General features: G+C 34.7%; 1 protein-coding gene and 1 non-coding gene across 2 annotated transcripts in view; both read left to right on the forward strand.

Annotated features, from left to right (window-relative positions):
- DACH2 (dachshund family transcription factor 2) overlaps positions 1-19,050 on the forward strand; it is a 688,250-nt gene that overhangs the window by 474,995 nt on the left and 194,205 nt on the right. The window lies entirely within an intron of this gene.
- On the forward strand, positions 4,731-4,821 carry LOC121483709. The gene has a single exon (XR_005985819.1). It is a non-coding gene; the product is annotated as a small nucleolar RNA SNORD55/SNORD39 (small nucleolar RNA).

A 19,050-nucleotide genomic window follows, 5' to 3' on the forward strand; every position in this document is an offset into this window, starting at 1 on the left:
GGAGCATAAACATTTACAATTGTTAGATCTTGTTAGATAGATCCTTTTATTATGATATAACGCCCTTCTTCATCTCTTGTTACACTCTTTGGCTTAAAATATAGTTTGTCTTATATAAGTATTGGTGCTTCAGGTTTCTTTTGAGGTTCATATGCAAGTTCACTTTCAATCTGTGGTGTTTTTGAATCTAGTATGAATTCCTTGAACCATATAGGTGGTTCTTATATTTTTAATCCATTCTGATACCCTATGCTTTTTTAGAGATTTTATTTTTCTATTCATGAGAGACACATGGGGGGGAGAGAGCGAGAGTGAGAGAGAGAGTGAGAGAGAGAGAGAGGCAGAGACACAGGCAGAGGGAGAAGCAGGCTCCATGCAGGGAGTCCAACGTGGGACTTGATCCCCGGCACTCTAGGACTACGCCCTGTGCTGAAGGCGGTGCTAATTCACTGAGCCACCCGGGCTGCCCTACCCTATGCTTTTTGATTGGAGTATTTAGTAGATTTATTTTCAGAGTGGTTATTGATAGATATGAATTTATTGCCATCGTACTACTGTAAAGTCAATGTTTCTGGAGATTTTTCTCTGTTCCTTTCTTGTATTTGTTGCTTTTGGTCTCTATCATTCAAAGAGCTAACTTCTATATTTCTTGCAGGGCTCGTTTAGTGATCACAAACTCCTTTACTTTTTGTTTGAGAAATTCTTTATATCTTCTTTTGTTATGAATGTTAAACTTGTTGGAGAGAATATTCTTGTCTGAATATTTTTCCCATTCAGCATGCTGAATATATTGTGCCACTCTCTTCTTGCCTGCCAGGTCTCTGTGGTGAGATCTTCTGAGTTTCAAAACTCAAACCTTGTGTTTCCTAATAATTTAGGCATTTCCTTTCCCTTGCTGCTTTTTGGAGTTTATTCTTATCTCTGTATTTTGAAATTTTTACTATGATATGTCTTGGTATTGGCCTGCTTTTGTTGATTTTGGTGGGAGCTCTCTCTGACTCCTGAATTTGAATGTCTGTTGTCTTCCCCAGATTTGGATTTTTTTTTTGCTATAATTTGTTAAACTAAACCTTCTACCTCTTTTTCCCTCCCTTCCTGTTCTGAGACTCCTTGATCTATTGTTATTACTCTTTATGGAGTCACTGAGTTCCATAAATCTACACTTGTTATCCAATATTTTTCTTTCCCTTTTCTTTTCTGTTTCATTATTTTCCATAATTTTATCTTCTGTAACAGTTATTTTTTCTCTGTTTTTTTTTTCCATCCCTGTGGTTATTACATCCAGTAAGTTTCACATTACATTTATAACATTTTTTACTTTGGCCTGACTACTTTTTAGGTCTTATCTCTCTCTCTCTCTCTGTCTTTTCTTTCTATGGTATGGGACTCTCTTGTGTTTCCTATGCTTTTCTCATGCCAAACTAGTATCCTTATGATTGCCGCTTTAAATTTTGGATCAGGAATATTACTTATATCTGTTTTGATTAGATCCCTGGCTATGACCTTTTCTTATTTTTTTTAGATAATTCCTCAATCTCAGCATTTTTCTAGGTCTTTGTCTTCTTCTGTATGTTAGAAAAGCCTATTGTTTCATGCTCCTGAGAGTAATGGATTTAAGAATAGGTTGTATACTGTTTAGGGCCTTGTGTTTCAAAAAGTGCCTCTGGTGTTTGCTGTGCACACTCTGCTGCTGTTTTGACTTCCTTTGCATTCAAGTCAGTTCTCTATATAGTTCCTACTTGCCTACCATGGAGAGTGTTTGAACCTTGTCCAGAGTGTGGTAAGTTTCAAATATGTGTGCTCTGATCTGCTTTTTAAAAGAGGTCCAATCCTATTTCCACTAGAACTGAAGCTTTGTAGTGTTCTGTGGTCAGTAATCCTTGTGTGTGTGGGTGTTTGTGCTGTTCTGGGGGAGGGCCTGATGCTCTGGTTCTCAGGCACACTTGCCCTAGTAAAGAAGCACCAGCAGCGTACAGATGTGTGGCTTGGTGTAAGTGGCTCAGACCACCACTGTTGGCTCTGTTCTGCTCACCAAAGTCAGTCCATTATGATGAGTAAGAGAGGAAAATGGCACCAGTCCTCTCTCTTGCCACTTTCTTCTATGTGCTGTCCAGAAAACCCTCAGAGAAGATCAAATAACCTTCCCTCATGTGTCCCGGGTGTCCCTCAGATCCCTGCCTTTACCCTTTCTGTGTCAGGGCCATATGCCCACCCAGCATCACTGTGCATCTGTGTTGTATCTCAGAAACACAGGCTGAGTTTCAAAACTCAACCTTTAGGGACCCGGTGCAGTGAGGATGCATGCTGGTTTTCTAGGGAAGGGACTCCTCACACTGGGGCTCTTGCAGTTTGTCCCAGAAGGGCAGTTGCACCAATGTGCAGGTGCTTGGAGTTTAGAGTAAAGCACAGCAAAAGCCTGAGTCCAGGTTAGCTGCCCTTGTCAGGTGTCTCTACCCCTAAGCTTAAGTGGTACCATCTACTCTGAGGCCTCTGCCTTCCTCCACAGGATCGTTGCAGTGTTCACCAAGGTCTACACCAGCCATGGTGCAGACTTCTAAACCTCCAGTTTTTGTGGCTTTGTGGCCCACTGATTGTAAAAACTCACAATAGTTAGCTGTTTGTTTTCCTAGTCAATGGCTTTGGGGAAGTGTTTTCCCTGTGCAACCCCCTGTGCACTGCTCTCTCTCTCCCTTTCTCTGCCTCTCTCTCTTGCCTTTTCTCTGTATCAGGGATTCCTCCCTTCTGCAGCACCTGAGATTCTTTTCTCCCCTAAATCACATCTCTGCACCTCCTGTCTTCTACAATGCGATCTCTTCTCTCCCTGTAGTTGTGTGTTTGTTCTGTGAGTTCTCATATTGATTTATTAGGTGTTCAGAAGGATTTGATATTTATCTAGCTATATTTGAGGGATGAAGCAAGGATAGGGTCCTCCCCCTACTCCACCATCTTAACTCTCCCTTTTGAGTATAAGATATTTTGATATGTTGCTAACAATTTTGATAGCATATGTCAGGATTAATGAAAGAGAGCAGTGGTGGGTGTTGGTCAGTAGACATAAAGCTAGAAGAAAATGGAACAACATAAACCAAACCAATGGGGACCTAGATATCTAAAAGCAAAAGTCGAGTATTGGTTGTAATGGAGTCCTTGGAAATCTGTGAAAAATCATGATAGCAAATATAAAAGAGGCTAAAATAAAATAAAATTCAGAAATGTCAGATTAGAATAGTCAGTAAAATAAGCAATTAAAAATATCCAAGAATTAGCCTAAGCATATCTACATTTTTTCACCTATTTGTGGAAGTACTCAGAGAATTTCCTCATGTTCAGTTGAAGTTAGTTATACAAACTATACTGAATTTGAATATTCCTAAAGATAAAAACGTAATGTAAATCAGAAAGGAAACAACCTTAAAACTCTAATACTAAGGAAGTGTAAGTATGAGATTATACTCTTAGCCATCTAAGACATCATAACAAATTTAGAATTTGAAAGGCATTATAAATATATTGCCACGGGATCCCTGGGTGGCGCAGCGGTTTGGCGCCTGCCTTTGGCCCAGGGCGCGATCCTGGAGATCCGGGATCGAGTCCCACGTCGGGCTCCCGGTGCATGGAGCCTGCTTCTCCCTCTGCCTGTGTCTCTGCCTCTCTCTCTCTCTCTCTGTGACTATCATAAATAAATAAAAATTAAAAAAAAAATAGAAGTGTTTAAAAAAAATAATAAATAAATAAATATATTGCCAAAAATACCCTAAAAATAAGTAACAGAATTGTTATTTTTGCTCAGATATAGATCCACCCAATCCATCTATTCTTTTTTCCTTTAACTCATGTATTCATTCAATAAACATTTATTGATTGCCTACTCTGTGGCATTGATGTTAAGGACAATAAGATGCAGTCTTTTCCCTGGAGATACTCATAGAACTGTTGTGAAGATAAAATGAAACAATTGGTTCAAAAGTGCTTTCAAAAGTTAAAAGTACTTTACAAATGCTAGGCATTTTTATTGTAAAGTCCCAGTATGTGTGATGATTATTTAAGAAGCTTACATAGTGTTTACAGATAGCTCATTTGAGTTAATTAGGCCTCGTGACCATCTTTTTCTTAATTTTTAAGTTAATTTTGGGAAATAAGTATGGGAAAAGAAAAGTCTTAGTAGCAAGACTTTGTATAATTATAATAAGATAGTTATCTAGACTCTATGGAACTTTTTGTTTATTTCTCTCTCTTTTTAAAATATTTTATTTATTTATTCATGAGAAAGGCAGAGACATAGGCAGAGGGAGAATAAGGTTCCTTGTGGGGACCCTGATGTGGGACTCGATCCCAGGACCCCAGGGTCATGCCCTGAGTCAAAGGTAGATGCTTAACCACTGAGCCACCCAGGTGTCCCTGGAATTTATGTTTCAAAGCAGTTTTATATCCTTTTATCATATTTCATGCTGTGAAAATCATATGTGAGGGGTAATTATTTACTTATTTTAAGAATGGAGATTGTTTTTCTCTCAGAGAGGTGCATCCTTTATATCCCCTGTAAAATCTAGTTTCCAATTGGAGCTTGATCCCTATCCTGGCCCTGTGTCCTAGTGAGGATGCACCACTCTACCTATATTTTTGACTGATGAACAGAAACAGATTTTAGCAGATCAGCCAGTAACTGATAGAATGATCTCAACTCTCATCTATGTGAACCTTAGTTTCCTTCATCTAAAAAATGATCATTTAGTGGATGATAACACTTCATCCACTAAATGCTGATGCTGTAAGCTCCTGAGTGTGAAAGGGGGGAGCCAACCTTGAAGAGCTAAGCATATGGGGGAGGGGAAAGTTCATTTAAAGAGTTTCAGCTGAAATATACTGCTAGTATAAGTGCAAATTAGAATTCGTTTATCTTCTTATCTATTACATGAAGGAATAAGGTATGGACAATACTATGACTGAACTAACCAGAATATTTTCACATACCACTTTTGTGGCTAAGTTGTCTTTTCTTTGGAGTCAGTGCTATCTAAACATTTGGTACAGATGCAATTGCTGGTGACAGAAATAAATGGGAATAGGGCATTTTCAAAAAGATATATTAAAGATGTCAATAGTAACAGCCTCACAATCCAAATGCCTAATGCATTAAAATGTTTTAGTGATATAATTGAATTTTATTTAATGCAGTGACAAAAAATCCTATGCTATATATATTATGTGAGTATAAAATGGATTAGATAAAGCTAGAAATAAATATAATTATTTTCTAGCACTACAATCCTCAGTGCTCCTAATTGTATATATATGATAGCTTCTAATTCAGTTAGGATCAACTATATTCCACATTAGCTTGTTTGTTTAAATCCATGCATTGTACTAGGAAAAAGCCCATTAACTTAATAATATCAATTTAGTTAGTTCTAGCTCATTAACACTGACACCAAAAGTGTTGTAGAAGAAGACTTTGGAAAATTTTGTTCCTTACATAATTTGTTAGAACCTTAAAGACCTCTTGCCACCATCTACTCTTTCCTTTACACTCTCAGTCACAGCCAAAATTCATCACTGGTTCATTTTTACATGTACATTCAGAAGGCATCATTTATTGCTGTTGTTTGAAAGTCAGCTTTTCAGACTAAAAGAGAAATCACTTGACCTTTCCTAGCCACAATCTCTCATTTGACAACTTTGAAACTCACAATTCACTATAAATGTCCAAATGTTCTACCAGAAAAGAAGCCTGTAAAGGCTTCACTGTTGAGCTTTTCCTATCTTGAATTGATTTTTACTGATGTATACATATGTCATTTTTTAAAGATTTATTTATTTATTTGAGAGACAGAGTGTGTGTAAGTGGGGCGATGGGCAGATGGAGAGTATCTTCAAGCCGACTCTCCCCTGAGCATGGAGCTGTTTGTGGGGTTCAATCCCACAACTCATGAGATCATGATATGAGTTGAAACCTGACACTTAACTGATTGAGCCACTCAGATGTCCCTGTATGGTTGGTTTTCATCTTGTACAGCTGAATGGTCAAAAGAGCAGACTAGAATGATGTTCAATATAAATCAAGACCACTCATTAAGATGTTGAGATTATTAAGGATAAATAACATCACTATGAATTGAAACATATGTTTTTAAATATTTTATTTATTTATTCATCAGAGACACACAGAGAGAGGCAGAGGCATAGGCAGAGGGAGAAGCAGACTCCCTACAGGGAGCTTGATGCAGGACTTGATCCCAGGACCCCAGGATCACAACCTGAGCCAAAGGCAGGCGCTCAACCACTGAGCCACCCAGGTTCCACTAAAGGGAATATTTTGAGTATCCAGTACTTATTTTTTCTGGCTTAGGAATGGCTTATTACACAAAGTACAAATGAGCTACTTTTTTCTTATTTAAAAATACAAGATTGCTATCTCCTAAAAAAAAATAACAGTTTCAAGCTAGTTTTGTACACTCTGAGAAATGTGGACAAATCATGCATGTACTCTTGTCTGATCAGTATTTGCTTAAAAGAAGTCTTTCTCTACAAACTAGTGTTTCACATCTTACTGTTAAATAATTTGCTTCTAAGAACCAAATGCAGTATCCAAAGGCTATTGTGTATATTTTCTCCCCTATTATCTTTTAAAAAATATTTCAAATATAAAAATATGTAATATATATGTAAATTATAAAGTATAATATGTCAGTGAACCCACTATCCAACTCAATAACTAAAACATTACCAAAAACTTGCATCTATTTATGTGCTCATCCCTTTCCCTATACTTCTGCCTCCCCACCAAATGTAAGCACTCTCCAAAATTTTGTGTTTAACTTCTTCTTGTTTTCTATACTGCTTATTTGAAAATAAATATTTAATTTTAGAAACAATTTATAGAATTATAGAATGTCACAGCTGGAAATCACCTGTGAGATCATCCAGCTCGACTCTGTCACTTTACATAAAGGGAAACTGAGATCCCTGGCAGGTAGAATGAGGCTATCTGGCCATTGGGTAGAAATTTAATCATCAGTTGGGAGGTTGGAAATACATCAATGTTCTATGAGTCTACTATCTATTCAGTAATGACTGCAATCATAATAATTGATATTCAAATACTTAGCAATAAAACTAGGTGCTGTAGTTCTTAAATAGGAAGTCTTTGTAACTTAAAAAAGTAAAAATTATATAAAAACATATTTACAGAAAAATTGCCTATAAATCATAATTACATATATTGTATTTTAGTCTCTGAATTCTATTATAAACCCAGAGCATCATTTCCATTAAAAACTTTAACATACGCAGTAAATTCTTCTAAAGGGCACATCTCAATAAAATAATTTCTGATGAAAATCTGCTCTGATTTTCTTTGGAATTATATTACTGCATACATTATATATATAATATACTATATATAATATTATATATATTTATATATAATATAAATACATATAATAGTTATATATGTAACTATTATGTATTATATATATTATAACTACATATAATATTTATATATAATATAAATACATATAATAGTTTCAGACCAGCTAAGCAGATTAATTTCCAAAATAGTCCCTAGAGATTGTAGCATATTATTCTTTTGATATCACAGTCATCTCCTTATAGAATTGATAACCTAAGACTTCTTTCTGATGGCTCATCATTGTCACACTCCATATGTTGGTTAATGGACTCATTTGAGGGGAATTGTGAATAAAATGGTATTGATTTAGCTAAGGAACATTACAATGGAATATTACACAGCCATAAAAAGGATGAGATCTTGTTATTTGTGACAACATGGATGAACCTAAGGGTATTATGCTAAGTGAAATAAGTCAGACTGAAAGAAAGAAATACCATATGATTTCACTCATATGTAGAATCTAAAAAAAATGAATAGACAAACAAACAAAAAGCACAATCAGACCTGTGAAAAGAACAAACTAATGGTTGTCGGGGGGAATGGGCAAAATTTGGGAAGGGGAGAGAGAGATACAGGTTTCCAGTTATTGAATGAACAAATCATGGGAATAAAAGGCACAGTATAAGGGGAAAAAAGGAATAACATTTAGCAAAGGTTTTATGCTTTGTAAACACAGTATCATGTATCCCTAATTGTTTACTAACTAAGGCTATTTAAACTGGAGCTTCTTACCTTCCTACTGAGGAAATTAAAGGAATTCTGAAGTCTTTTTTAAGATTTTATTTTTTTATTTTTTTTTATTTTTTTATTGGAGTTCAATTTGCCAACATATAGCATAACATCCAGTGTTCATCCCGTCTAACACTTTAAAAAAAAAAAAAAAAGATTTCATTTATTTGAAAGAAAGGGGGAGGAGCAGAGGGAGAGGGACAAGCAGACTCTTTGCTGAGCATGGAGCCAGGTGCAGGTCCAATCCCATGACCCTGAGATCATGAGCAAAATTAAGAGTCAGATGCTTAATCAACTGATCCAACCAGGCACCCCTTGAACTCTTAAAAATTGAATATTCAGTATTTGTTTTATCTGTTCTTAAATTCATAGTTTTGTCCACAGTTGAATCTCACTAATTTGTGTTAATGGGGAAGTAGTTAAGTCTGAAATGTAGATAAGCACTGACTAATAGAACTTCCTGTAATGATGAAAATAATTTTCCATGCTGTCCAATATGATAACTACTATCCACATGTGACTTGCATAGCACTTGAAATATGGCTAGTGTGATTGAGTAATTGAATTATTAGTTTTATTTACTTTAATAATTTAAATAGCAACATTTGACTGATGGCTACCATTTTGGGCAGCTCAGATAGAAACTATCAAAAGGTTATTTGGTGATATTCAAGAAATAAGGATATAACTGTAAAGACTCATCCTATTAGACACATTTGCCTGAGTTGGTAAGCATTTGTAATTAGTATGCTGTTTGTTTTGACATAAATAATTTTAGGCTAGTTTCTTATGTGAGTGAAACAAATCAAAATTGAGAAAGTGCTTATTTTCTTGATACACCCTTTTTTATAATGTGGGGAGAAATCCATCACCCTACACTCTATTAGTACAGCTACATACTCTAAATTTATTAGTGTAGATATATTGTTTTATCACAAGGACTAACAATAGAGAGGCACACAGTGATACGATTTTTTTTTTTTTTTTTTATTCATTTATTTATTTATTTTTTTTAATTAACTTTTATTGGTGTTTAATTTACCAACATACAGAAAAACACCCAGTGCTCATCCCGTCAAGTGACCACCTCAGTGCCCGTCACCCATTCCCCTCCAACACCCGCCCTCCTCCCCTTCCACCACCCCTAGTTCGTTTCCCCGAGTTAGGAGTCTTTATGTTCTGTCTCCCTTCCTGATATTTCCCAACATTTCTTTTCCCTTCCTTTATATTCCCTTTCACTATTATTCATATTCCCCAAATGAATGAGAACATACACTGTTTGTCCTTCTCCGATTGACTTATTTCACTCAGCATAATACCCTCCAGTTCCATCCACGTTGAAGCAAATGGTGGGTATTTGTCGTTTCTAATTGCTGAGTAATATTCCATTGTATACATACGATTTTTTAATTAAACATAAGGTATAATAATAATTTCAATGTCAAAATAGAATAAAACCTACCAATCAAAATACTAGACCTCAAAATATTTAGTTCCTATGATAGAGTCTTAACTGCATACCTGGTGTAACCATTTCTGTGACTAGGAAAAGGGATCTTAAAATTAAGTTAATCAGTGCCTAAACATTATCTGTGGTTTTTTACTGAGGTGCCATTTTCATTTAGGAAGCATAATAAAAATGACCTTAAAATGAATATGTAGGTTTCATCCATGAAAATATTGGTTTCTCCAGTCTCTAAAGATCCATTAGAACTGGTTTGTAGGGGGACCTGGGTGGCTTTGTGGTTGAGTGTCTGCCTTTGGCTCAGGTTGTGATCCTGGGGTCCTGGGATCTAGTTCCACATCAGGGTCCTTGCAGGGAGCCTGCTTCTCCCTCTGCCTACATTTCTGTCTCTCTCTGTGTCTCTCATGAATAAATGAATAAAATCTTTAAAAAACAACTGGTTTGTAAAGCAGGCCTTACCTTTTAATTGAAAACTCTCAAAAAGAATGGTTATTTGTGGCTATATTCCTAAAATCAAAAGAGAATCTTTTTTCATTTACTGTTGGCATCTAATCATGTGAAAAAGGAAACATTACCATTCTGTCCTAAACATTGGGCCACAATTAAGGCAAAATAGGCTTAGATCCTCAGTGTACTCAGGTTGTAAACAGTAGCCTGACATCAACTGAAAACAAGGAAATGGGGTGTAGGTTGGATTATTCCTACAGTGTAACAAGTGTAGTAGTCATGTATGATGTGGACATTAAAAGACCATGTTAAAACAACTTTACCAAAAAACCAAAACAGTTATCAGAAATGAAAAGTGAATTCTCAAGTTTTAAAATGTTTAAGAGCTTTGGGAAGTGTGTATTTGTCATTATGGTTAATTTGCACATACTTCACTGAGGAAAAAGCCAGGGGAGCTAGGCTGAGAACACAGCTGTCCAGGCAGCTCAACTAATTGCCTCTTCATCCTCAACCTCATTTATCTTCATTTCTTCCCAATTATATCAAATTATCAATAGTCTCTGTTGTATCAGTCTTAATCCCCTTTATTCAGGCAGCATTAGATAGTGGCAGATGAATTCTTGGAGGGAGTCAGAGTAAATAACCATGAAATGCCATCTCTGGCAGATGGCATTGCTCACAAGAAATGTGACAAAACATTTGGAATTTATAACTGGGCATTGGTATGAGGATGCAAGCTGTTAATATTTTTTTTAAAGATAAAGGTGGTACATGGTAAAAATGTACTGCATATTTCAAAGAAAAAATACAAAGGTGTAGGTGTTCATATCTCAAAAGATTAATACATTTTTAGATGGTATGTTCCCATTGAACACTGTAGCCATGATATCCTTTCATGCCATATTTTATGATAATAAATGGCCTATTTTCATATGAAGCAAGGAATACACATTCTGCATTCAAAGATAGAATATCATTTATTTTTCTTTCTTATCAACAGACAGTGCAATATTTATTGTGTCTATTTCCAAATTGAAAATATGCTTTAAAATTGTAAAAAAAAAAAAAAAAAAAGAAATGTCAATAAGAAAACAGTTTGGAAACATTTAAATTCTTTATTTGGAAAAGTAAGACAGAATAAAAATCATATTTGTGTCATTTACAAAATAGAAGTAATAGAAATCTAAAGTGTTTCTCTTCAACAAATGTGTTGATTTGCCAAAATAATTACATAACAAATTGTTTTTATGAATTTAATCTTCAGAATCATATGATACGTAGATGTTATTACAAAGATGCAACGGTTGAAATAATAACAATCTTTAAAATGAAATATAAAATAATAAAATAGGACACCTATTGTATCTTATTATCAAGTCAAAGATCTTTTAGCAAGAGCTAGTGGATTTATATTTGACCTTTTCTATAACACAACCCTGGTTAGGAGTGGGTATCTCTGTCATATTAACACTAGATGCTAAATTCAATGGAATGACCACAAATTGGAATGATGACCCCTTTCTTCAGTGACTGAGAAGGGGTAAAGGGGACAAAACTATGAAGCTGCCTGCTTCCATGGCATCCCAAGGTACCAAATCTCTAAGCCCTTTTATCTTCTCCTTTTTAGGCTACTCTTGGGTAACTGTATCTTACATCGTCGTCTGTCTCCTGCATTGTCTTATCCAAGTTAAATCTCAGAAATATTCTTTCTCATCTCAGTTTCTTCAGTTGTTTAGATTTTGCATATTTTCTGTATAAAATGTATCTAAGCTGCATGAAGTAAACATGTATGAATTGAGTTGTTAATTGAGCTCAGAAAATAATAATTTCTAGCTTCCCCCCCCATACTTACTCTTGAGGCTTCTTAATTCGAAACCAAAATTTCAAGGCTACTTTATATTGTGCACCATTAGGTTGGGACAGTTTAGGAAATTTTCATGAAATCAAGGATAAGTTGTCCCCACACTGATGTATCAACTGTTCATCTCACTTTTATTTAGAGTTTGAATCCGTGCTGTTTTTTTGCTCTACAACCTGAACAAAACATATTATTACCATTGACAACTTAATGCAAAAAACATATTATAGACAAATCCAAACTTTTAAGATGTCTATGGTATTGTAATGTCAATAGCTCTGGAGCTACTAATATTTTATAAAACTTTGAAAAGTTATTTTTAAAATGTAACATACTTTGCTTTCAGTGTGAGGCATAGGTGATATTATTTTTTCTAAATGTATTTATGATGTCAGATTGTCAACCTTGGAAACAAAAGTTTGTAAATTGGCCAAAAGTACCAGACATCTTTTGCTATTTTTGCTTCACTGCCAGGGCTAAAAAGCTGAGGTGTGTGGTGTGTCAGTGCATATTTAACTTTTCATTCTTACAGGAATGAGTCTGAGCTTAATAGTGTTTATGGGTTGGGATATAGTAGACTGAGAACAATAAATATATTATAAATAATAAATTGAATTATGCAACTGAATGGGCAAAATAGACTCATTTGTTTAAATTCTATTCCTCTTTTATTAGCATATCATATATACCATGAAGAGGCCAATTTAAATAATTCAATAATGTAAAAATTCAATTTTTAATAAAAATTTCAAACATTAAATTGTATTATTTTTAATATTAATTTTGCACCTCCATGTATTGCTGAATTTTGAAAATGAATATTGAAACATAACCAAAAGGTTCTTAAACTTTTATAACTATTGCACTGCTCCTGACAAAATAAAACTTGTTAATGATAACCAAGGATCATCTCTTATTGCAGAATATATAATCATATTTTGAAACATTTGCCTAATATGTATAAATGTGTCTATATGTATGTGTATTAAAAATTGAAGCTAAATGATTAACACATTAAGTATTTTTACACAATATTTTATTTCTTTCTTTGAAAAATGTATTCAAAGAAATAATCTGGAGTCAAACTATCAGACAATTTTTTTTTACCTTCCTGCCTATGGTGCATTGAATGGACATTTGGAAAGCAAATAAATAATGCTTCTCCTTGATCACTAAAAAATTAGGATATCTGAACTGCATTCACCACTATTTTCTTTTTTTTATAAATTTTTTAATAAATTTTTTATTTATTTATGATAGTCGCAGAGAGATAGAGAGAGGCAGAGACACAGGCAGAGGGACAAGCAGGCTCCATGCACCGGGAGCCCGATGTGGGATTTGATCCTGGGTCTCCAGGATCGCGCCCTGGGCCAAAGGCAGGCGCCAAACCGCTGCACCACCCAGGGATCCCACCACTATTTTCATTTAAAAAATCTTAGTGGCCTTTCCAACAAGTAAATTTATTTTATTTATTTAATTCATTATGACTTGATTTTAAAACGGTATTTCTTTATCTAGGACTCGGCTCACAGACAGTTGAAATCATGTGTTTCACACTCATAAATCTGTATGTATGTCTGACTCCATTCCATCATGCTTAATATGATTTTCTTGAATTTGTTTCTTTACGATATGGTAAGCATATAATATCAAAAGAATGCCACTATGAAAAGGATGTGTTCTTTTTTCCCCCATCTATCTATATCACTATATACTTCTCTCTACTTAAGGTATTTCTATTGTATTTTGAATTAGATATATTTTCATAACTTTAAGCCCATGGCTTTTGGCATCTTTTTCTGAAGATATTTTCTCAGTTTTCTTCACAAAGTGTCTCATTTTGCTCCCCAGAGTCTAAACAGTATCATGCACATTCACAGTCAAAGCTTCAGTTAAAAGTATTAGTGTCAATATGCCTTGTATAAACACTATTGATAATAGTAGCTTGATGTGTGTGTTCTAGAGTCTGTTTTGATTCAACTCCTTACTGGCTGTGTGAGCTTGGACAAATTAATCTTTTTGAGTTAAGGTTTTTTTCTATAAAGTGTAACTGATTATGGTACCTACCATATAGGGCTGTTGTAAGGATTAGATGAATAGTTTCTGGAACATATCAAGTGCTCAATGTGCTTTGAACATTTTTCTGGAACAATTTAGGGTCTCAATAAATATGATTTCCATTGATATTAGATTTATATATTGTAATTTTTTCTAAGTAGTGACTCACAACGACTAATTGTAGTTTCAATTACTCAACATAGTTGAGTAAATAAATTGCATTTATTAACCGCTTTGATACCATCAGCAGTAAGTCACAAGTCCTTTCATATTAGAAGTGAAAGACTCATTCCAAATATCCATAGGCACACTGAATGCAGGCCTAGTAAAATTTTCTTGTCAACTCTATAATTGTTACATGTTGTTTTTTTAATTGTTATATATTGTTATTGTTACTTTCATTCTATATTTATTTTCATCTTCTGTACCATTTCCTTCTTTTTTTCCTTTTCACCTTTTAAAAGCTATGTTGCTCTACACTCTCTTTTATTCCATCTAAAATTGTTTTGATTTATTTAATGCTTTAGCTTAACAAAATATATGTCTCTTTCCCTTTGTATATTATGCTAGGCTCCTGCCTTGTATTTCAATTCATTATCTTTTCCTCAGCTTTATAGATTTTCATGAATTTGAGTGTTCAGCTAAAAACATTAAAATGTGATCTGTTTCTCTAAAATAAATAAATGAGGGGCAAAAGGGTGACTCAGTGGTTGAGTGTGTCTTTGGCTCAGATCGTGATCCCGGGGTCCTGGGATCGAGTTTCACATCTCCTTCTGCCTATGTCTCTGCCTCTCTGTGCGTGTCTCTCATGAATAAATAAATAAATAAATAAATAAATAAATAAATAAATAATCTTTGAAAAGAAAATTCTTTTTAAAAAAAAATGGTGCTCCTAGGTGACTTAGTCAGTTAAGCATCTGACTTTGGCTTAGGTCATGATCTCAGGATCCCGGGATCCAGCACCATGTGGAGCCCCTGGTGGAGCCCCATCAGGTTCCATACTCAGTGGGGAGTTGCTTCTCCCTCTGCCCCGCCCATTGTTCCATCCCCTTCTCATGTTCTCTCTCTCAAATAAATGAAAAATCTTTTATAAAATAAAACGTAATCTTGTTTCTCTAGTGTAGATTTTGGTCTTTATTTGAGTAAAATGATTTTTTTTCTCCTGAAGTCCTCTTTTCCTCTGTATTTTGCACTTTCATATTGTCTGCTTCTTTCTTCTATATTTTATTATATCTTGCATTTGTTTTAGAGTGACATAAATTTTTTTTGAAAAAAGTTGTAATCCATTTTCTCTACCAAATTTCTTCTCATTTTAGTACTTATTCCATCTTATTAAATATGTTGCTTTTTCTTATGGTTCTTCTTTTGAGAAATACTAAGATTAATACCTACTGTATGCCAGCCAAATTCAACCTCCTTTGTACAGGGAGAAAGAGAAAAAAGAATCATCTCTTTTTGTGTTACCAAGAGGATATCAATATACATTGTTGTTTAGATCTCATGTACCCTCTTTAATACACAGTCTTTTTAAATGAAAAAAATATACATATATACACTTTCTGAAATGCCCAATATTTTTGTACCTTCTTTTATCTGCTTCTGAAATGAAGTTTGATTTAGCTAATATATCTTTCAAGAAAAAAATGGAATACACATTTCAATATTCAAAAGAGCTGGCTGGCACCATTTCCCTCCATCATCCCTCAGCATAAACACAGAACCAACTTAGTAAAAAGCACATCCCTGACACTGACTGCTTAACCAGCTTACACGAGGTGCAACATCTCTGCACTTTGTTGGTATTGCCCTTCTCTGTCAAGTATGTCTCAGTCCCAACACAGTGGGCTCTTTCCCCAGAAGACAGCAGAAACCCCTGTCCACACCACTTCCCCCAACCAGAGACTTATGCAAGGCTTCATTTCTAGTGGAATTAACACCAGGTCTTATTTAACAAGCACACCAGAGCACACTAGTTAAAACTTGCAACACTCTGGCCAAGGACCAAACACTGCCCATGACAGACAAAGAGATCCTCTGCAGGCAACAGGCCTGAATGACACAGCAACTTAAACACAGAAGCAGAGTGCATGCAGCACACACAAGAGACACTCCCTGAAGTGCCTGATCCTGGACACTATATGACGTTTTCTTCATAAAGCCATTACTCTCAGGAGCAGGAAACATAACAGGCTTTCTAACACAGAGAAGACAGAGACTTAGACAAAATACCAACATAGGGGAATTCATCCCAGAATGAAACAACAAGATCAGGTCATGGCCATAGATCTAAACAATACAGATATACCTAATATGTCTGATGGATAATTTAAAGGTATAATCATAAGGACACTCACTCAGCTTGAGAAAAGAATGGGAAACTTCAGGGAGGCCCTTACTACAGAAAGAAAAGAGCTAAAAAAACAATCATTCAGAAATGAAAATTGCAATAACTGAGATTAGAAACAGACTGTATACAATGAACACAAGGATGGAAGAAGCAGAGGAATGAATAAGTGATATAGAAGACAAAATAAATGAAAATAATGGAGCCGAACAAAAGAGAAAGAAGAATTATGGATCACAAGAATAGATTTAGGGAACTCAGTGACTCCATCAAATATAATAACATTCATATTTTAGGAGTCCCAGAAAAAGATAAAGAAAAGGGGGCAGAAAATTATTTGAGGGAATAGTAACTGAAATCTTCCTTAATCTGGGGAAGGAAACAGATATTCACATCCAAGAGGCAGAGAACTACCATTAAAATCAATAAAAGCAGGCCAACACCATGATATATTATAATTAAATTAGCAAAATACAGTAATAAAAAAATTCTAAAAAGTAAGACAAAAGAAGTCCCTAACTATAAGAAAAGACCCATCAGGACAGCTGCAGATCTCTCAACAGAAATGTGGCAGGCCAGAAAGACTGGCATGATATATTCATATGCTGAATAGGAAGAATCTGCAGCCAAGAATACTCTACTCAGCAAGGCTATCATTCACAATTGCAGGAGAGATAAACAATTTCCCAGACAAACAAAAACTAAAGGAGTTTGTGACCACTAAAACAGCCCTGCGAAAAATATTAAAGGGGACTCTTTGAGTTGAAAGGAAAGATCAAAAGTGAAAAAAAAGAACAGAAAATCTCCAGAAACAATGACAAAACAAGTAATAAAATGGCACTAAAGACATATCTATCAATAATTACTCTGAATGTGAATGGGCTAAACGGTCTGATAAAAAAAAAAGAGGGTGTCATAATGGATAAAAAATAAGACTCACTTATATTCTGCCTATAAGAGACACATTCTAAACATAAACACACCTGCAAATTGAAAGCGAGGAGATGGAAAACATATATCATGCAAATATACTTCAAAAGAGAGGTGGAGTAGCCATATTTATATGAGACAAAGTAGATTTTAAACTGAAGACTGTAACAAGAGATGAAGAAGAATACCATATTATAATTAAGGACTATCCAACAAGAAGATCTAACAATTATAAGTATTTATGCCCCCAATATAGAAGCACCCAAATATATAAACAAAATAATGAACAAAGAAACTCATTGACAATAATACAACAATAGTATGAGACTTTGATTTTACATCAATGGACAAATCATATAAGCAGAAAATCAGAAAGGAAACAATGGCTTTGAATGATGCTCTAGATCAATTGGACATAACAGATATATTCAGAACATTCCATCCTAGAATAGGAGAATACACATTCTTTTCAAGTGCACATGGGATATTCTCTGTAATAGATCATATTCTAGGTCACAAATCAGGCTTCATCAATAAGAAAAGTATTGAGATAATACCATGCTTATTTTCTGAACACATTATGAAACTTGAAGTCAAGCACAGGAAAAAATTTGAAAAGACCAGAAATACATCGAGAGGCTAAACAACATGCTAATAAACAATAAGTGGGTCAACCAGGAAATCAAGGAGGAAATTTAAAAAATACATGTAACAAATTAAAATGAAAATGCGATATTTTAAAAAACTTTGGGATGCAGCAAAAGTAGTCCTAAGAAGGAAGTATATAGTAATACAGACCTAAGTGAAGAAGCAAGGCAAACCTCAAAAACAAAACAAAACAAAACAAAACCCTTACCTTACACTTAAACGAACTAGAGAAAGAACAACAAATGAAACTTAAAGCCAGTAGTAGAAGTAACAACTAACAATAAGAGAATATTATGAAAAACTATATGCCAACAAACTGAAAAACCTGGAAAAATGGATAAATTCCTAGAAATATATCAACTACCAAAAGTGAAACAGGAAGAAATAGAAAACTTCAATAGACTGGAAACCAGCAAAGAAAATGAGTCAGTAATTAAAAATCTCTCAACAAACCAAATTGCAGGGCCACATGGCTCCCCAGGGGAATTCTACCAAACATTTAAAGAGTTAATACCTATTCTTCTCAAACTATTCCAAAAAACAGAAATGGTAGGAAAACTCCCAAAATAGTTCTATGAGGCCACCACTACCCTGATACCAAAACAAGACAAGAACTCCACTAAAAAAGAGAACTGCAGGCCAATATCCCTGATAAAATGGATGCAAAAGTTCTCAATAAAATACTAGCAAAATGAATCCAATAATACATTCAAAGAATCATTGATAATGATCAAGTGCGATTTATTCCTAGGCTACAAGGGTGGTTCACTACTCACAAATCAATTAATATGGGGGGATAGGTAACTGCTTGATGGGCATTAAGGAGAACATTTGATGTAATGAACACTGGTTGTTATATGTAACTGATGAATCACTGAATTCTACCACTGAAACTAATAATACACTATATGCTAATTACATTAAATTTAAATATAATTTTTTAAAGTGCAAGAACCATAATATCCTCTCAATAGATGCAGAAAAAGCATTTGACAAAGTCAAAGTCTAGAACAAGACAGTGATGTCCACTGTCACCATTGGTATTTAACATAGTACTGGAAGTCCTAGCCACAGCAATAAAACAATAGGAAAAATAAAAGGCAACCAAATCAGTATGGAGAAAGTCATACTTTCATTATTTGCATATCACATTGTATTCT

Source organism: Vulpes lagopus, chromosome X (assembly GCF_018345385.1).
Source record: "Vulpes lagopus strain Blue_001 chromosome X, ASM1834538v1, whole genome shotgun sequence".
In the NCBI taxonomy this organism is placed as follows: domain Eukaryota; kingdom Metazoa; phylum Chordata; class Mammalia; order Carnivora; family Canidae; genus Vulpes; species Vulpes lagopus.